The sequence below is a fragment of the Tamandua tetradactyla genome, chromosome 7, assembly GCF_023851605.1.
Source record: "Tamandua tetradactyla isolate mTamTet1 chromosome 7, mTamTet1.pri, whole genome shotgun sequence".
Lineage (NCBI taxonomy): Eukaryota > Metazoa > Chordata > Mammalia > Pilosa > Myrmecophagidae > Tamandua > Tamandua tetradactyla.
In genome coordinates, this window is record NC_135333.1 from 113,542,280 (window position 1) to 113,547,372 (window position 5,093).

Genomic DNA, 5,093 nt, shown 5'->3' on the forward strand with positions numbered 1-5,093 from the left:
TCTAGGAGTCACGGGTATGGCTGCCAGACAGGACCAGCCAGCACAAAAGCCCCAAACAAACAAAACTTCAGGGAACCACCAGCCCTACCCCCTTCCCCCACCCCATCCTGGCCCCTGCACCCTTTCCTCACCCAGTTTCACCTGTCTCCCTCCACCCTAAATTGGCATCCTTGGGGGCCATCTGTTCCAGGCCCCTGCCTCTGAGCAGGGGCAGCCCTACCTCAGCCAGTGAAGGTCCCACTCTCACTCTACCCTCTCCTGGCCTTGGTGCGGAGCCTGAGCCACCCAGGAATTCAGTCCCTCGAGGGAAGTAGGGAGCCTTATAGAGACTGGGAGATGGGAGATGGAAGGTGGTGGAAGTTTTTGGTCTTCTTGGGGGTTTTAAGTGCCTGGGTAGTCTCCTGCAATGTACTAATGAACAAACCTTTGGGGCTTCGGGTACGGGATAAGTCTGCCCCCAGGTGAGCTTGGGTGACCCCAGCTGAAGATGGCATCTTGTGTCCCCTCTGCCTCCACTGTGAGTCCACCCCTGATGCCCCTGGTCCCTTATAACTGGCGCCAGGACACAATCCGGCTTACCAAAGGGGGAAGGGCAGAGGAAAGGCGAGGGCTGGCCAGAGGTAAGGAATGGCGGAGGAGGCTTGGCTGGGGTGCCCAGAAGGTCCCTGGAACTGGTCCTTAAAGGGAGTGATTTTGAGCCAAGGAAGAGGATTTAAGCATTCTCTCCTGTGGCTCTCAGTCTCTCTCTCTCAATATCTCTTGCTCTCTTTTCCTCCCTCTTGTTTCCTTCCGTCCTTCCTTCCTTCCTCCCTTCCTCCCTCCCTTCCTTCCTTCTTTCCATTTCTCTCTCCCTCTCATTGTCTTTCAACTGCTGACCTGCTGCCTTCCCTCTGTGTGCTTAGGGTTGTCTTGCCCTGCTTTGCTCCTCTCAGGTTGGCAATCCTGGCTGGGGCTCCTCAGTTTCTCAGCCTTGGGGGGAAAAGAGATGTCTGGGTCTGGTCACTGCAGCCCGGGTGGACGGCCTTCTGGGAATGGCATCCCTGCGTTGTGGTTTCAGTGCCTCCTCCTGGCCCTGCTCCCCCATTTGGCCTAAGGTCTGGAATCTGAGGGTGGCAGTCTTGTCTCTACTCCAGGGCCTGCTGTTGGAGTGTGTGTAGTGGTGGTGGTGGCTGGATCACTCCTCCAGGAAGCCCTTCCTGATGGCCCTGCCAGGTTCCAATCCCTCTCTCATCCTTGTTCCTTCGTGTACATCCACACCTACAGTTGTTACCTGGATTAGTGCCTCTCTTTGATGAGGCCAGAAACTCTCCAGTCTCCTTTCTCCGGATCTTCCCTTTGAGCAGAGTTATTCTGAGGCCGTGGGTGGAAGCCCTGCCCAGGGACTAATTCCTGGGGATGGAAGCTCAGGCCAGAGGCTGGGGCACACAGAGCCAGTACAACCTGTGGCTATATAAGACTTTCTGAGACCCCCAGAGCTGAGGATTGGGGATTGCAAGGGCCAAGAAAGGGGGAGCTAATGGGAGAAGTGGAGAAAGTAGAACAGTGCTCATGGCGCCTTGGTGCCAGGCAGGCTTTGGAGACATGGAAGGAGGCAGTGTCCCAGGCTGGGGCATCTGGGATGCCTGCCCAGAGGGGGACAGCTGAGCGAAGCTGGAAGGAAGAGGAAGAGTTGTCCAGGCAGGGGAGGGGAAGGGTGTTTCGGGGCAAGATGTTGGGACTGTGGAGGTGAGAAGCTATGCATGTGGGACAGGAGAGAGCCAGCGTTACTGGTGGGTGGGAGGGGCTCTGCAGTGCTCAGGAGCAGCGACCCCCTGGAGGTCCACAGAGGTGCAATCCGGGCATCTCATTACTTCACAAAAAGTCCTTCAGTGGCCCCCCTGGCTTACAGATAAGGTCTAGAAGATTCCTTGGAATGTCAAACAAGATCCTTTGCACCTGCTGCCCTTCCTCCTCTCCGTGTACTCTTCTCCCCTGTGCCGTCCTTCTCTCCATGGCCTCTGTCTCTGGTAGTTTCTCTGCCTAGAAGCCCTCCCAGGTACCCCTGGAAAACATCATCTCACCTTTCTTTCAGGACTTGGAAACTTCTCCTTTATAGAATTGTCCTTGTCCACCTCACGCCCTTCCCTGTGATGGACAGAAGTGGTCATATCCTTTGGTGTCATCTTCCCTTCCACAGGGCATTCTGTCATGGTCCCAATGGCACTGGGCATTGAGTCAAGGGGCAGGGGTCACCGTTTGTGTCCTGGGGCTGAGAGCAGCGCCTGGTTCACAGTGGGGGCTCAGAGATGTTGGCTGAATAAGTGTGCAAGGTTAGAGTTGAGGCCTCTGGGGTGTGGTTGCCAAGAAATATTCAGGAACCAGGGAGGCCTCACATCCCAATGAGCCGGCTCCATCACACGGGCAGGTAGGAGACCAGCTGCTTTCTTTTCCTTGCAACAGATGACTTTGGGGATCTGAAAAGAGGATCAGGGCTCTGACCGGGGGTGCTGTGAACCCCAGGCCTGTCCATGGTGGCACTGCGTTGGAGGGCTGTGGTGGAGAGGCTGGGTGGGCTAAGCTTGGAGTGGAGCTGGGAGGCCAGGGGAATGCAGCGTTGCCCCCTGTCTTCCACCTGTCCGAATTAATGGATATAGAGGTCAGGTTTTAGAATAGCTTCACCAAGAAGTCCGTGAGACCGTGGGTGGGGTGGGGACTGGTATTTGTTCTCTGCAGTGTCTTCAAGTGCAGAACAAGATCTAATCAGGGGAAAAACAGAGAATTTGGACAAAGACTCAGAACCTGAAGCTTGAGAACGCACCGAGTCTCTAGAGCTCTAGAAAGGAGAGCGGTACACTCACCTGGAACTCTGCTGGCTGACTCAGCGGCCACCAGTGACATGTGGCTATTGAAGTTTAAATCCATTAAAAACAAATATAATTAAAAAGTCTTTTTCTCAGTGGCACTGGCCACGTATGCTCAAGAGCTGCACATGGCTAGCAGCTGCCTTGGGGACAGCGGAGTTACAATCACATCACCACCTACGGTCCAATTGGGCAGCGCTGGTCTGCAAGGAGGGCTCCTGAGACGGAAAGATGGCCTGGGAGGCTGCAGCAGTAGGAACTGGCTCAAGACAGATGAATGGGGCAGCATGAGGGTGGTGGTGGGAGCTCAGGATCTGGGGTCAGCTGATCTGGTTTCTGCTACTCACCAGCTGTGTGATTTGAGGACAAACGCTTGGCCTCACTAGGCTGCAGTGGACTGTAAAATTAGGTTGGACTGGATGATCGCTGCCTTTTGCTTCTGCAGTTCAGCTCAACACATGTTCTCCAAACTTGTCAAGCCCCTAACTGCGCCAGGTACTCCTTCAGACGCGGGGTGTGCAGAGAGAAAGGGGACAGGCCTGGTGCATGGAGCTCGTGGGCTGGAGGTCGAGGCAGACCAGGTATCTTGCGATCCAAGGCCCTCGCCAGGCAGTGTGCTGGGGAGGTTGGGCAGGTGCCAGCGTTCAGACCTCTGGGGCCTGGGAGAGGTAAGTGTAGGCTAATGACACTTTCCTGCCATCCTAGCACTTAGCCCAATTTGTAATTATTTGTTTGGTTGTTTACTTGTTTGTGTCTGTCCCCCTTTCTCTCCCTGTAATGCTCCATGAAGACACGCACTGTGCGGTGGTTTTGTCCCCTCGGTGTCCCAGCACCCGGCACAGTGCCTGGCACATAGTAGGGGCTTGATGATGATTTCTTTCTGGAATGAGTAAAAGGCCACCCAGAGCACACTCGTTAGGCTGTATCACGACACAGGATAAGACATTGAGAGCTCTTGGATGGGGGTGTCATGATGAAAGTCAGGATGGGGAGCACCCCATCTTCGGAGGCCAGCTTCGGAGCCCCCACCCCACATGACCTGGCTGCTCCTTTGCGAGGCTGACCCTAGGGGAGGGGCCTGCCTTTGGCCTTGGGTCCTCCCACCCAGAGCACCCTGTAAACCACCCCCAAGTTGGCTCCCTGAGGCCTGGCACCCTACCCTTGGATTTCCTACTCACAGTCTAGTGGGAACTCTGATACCCTCCAGTCATGGCCAAATGCCTTGGGTGGCCGAGAAGTCTGATGGTCTCCCCCTGCAAAAGAAAGACGCCTCCGTAAGCTGGCAGAGGCCCCATTAGGCTGAGAATTTGGTCAGTTGTGCAGCTAGGGCCAGGGAGGGGCTGGGAAGTCATGCCCAGCATGGGCAAGTCACACCCAACCCTGCAGACCCTCCGGTGGTGAAGGGCCAGGGACAGAGCACGTGGGGTGTTGGTTTTCCCTGGTCCGGGCTTCGGGCAGGCCCAGCCTCCCCAGGCTACCCCAGCCCGGGTCTGGCTGTGTGGGTGCAGGTCCATGCCAGCGGCATTTGGGCACAGTTGCCAGGCCTGCTTCTGGGTGGAGAGGAGCAGGAAGAAGGGATTGCACAAAGGGAAACTGGGGAGCGAGGTGGGGGTGGACCCGACTTCCTCGGGCTGCTTGACGCCTCCTAGGGAGGGCCCACAGGAGAAACAGGCGCCTTGGTTGCCTGGAAAACCCTGCCCCTTCTCAGCTTCCTCCCTGGGAAGGAATGCCAGGTACCAGGTACTGGTCCCGCTGTGGCCCCGAGCAGCTCTGCCAGCTGCCCAGCCCAGCAGGAGGAAGGAGCTTCTGTCCAACAAACCTAGTTCCCCCGCCTCAGACGGTCTCAGACAGACGCTCTAGTTTCTCCTCCGCCCCACGCTCCTCCTCTCCTGTCTGCCTCAACCTTCCCACAGGCTGCTTTTCCATCTGCCCCCTCCCTCCCTGCCGGAAGCCTCCCCAGACAGCCCTGCTCACTTTGAGTGGGAGAGCTCTCCAAAGCAATCCACGATGGCAGGGACTTTGTTTTGTTCATGGCTCTATCACGACTGGCATATAGTAGGTGCACAATAAATATTTATCGAATTAATGCAATCTTTGCCCTCTACTTTTGGCACTTATGTCTAAGCGTCTCTTAGGCAAGGGTCTCTTCCCTGTCCCCCCTGAACAGATTGAGTCTTGGGGACGCTCACACCTGAAATCCATTACGGGACCTGGTCACTGGCGATGCCAGCCAATCTTACCTACCCCCACTTC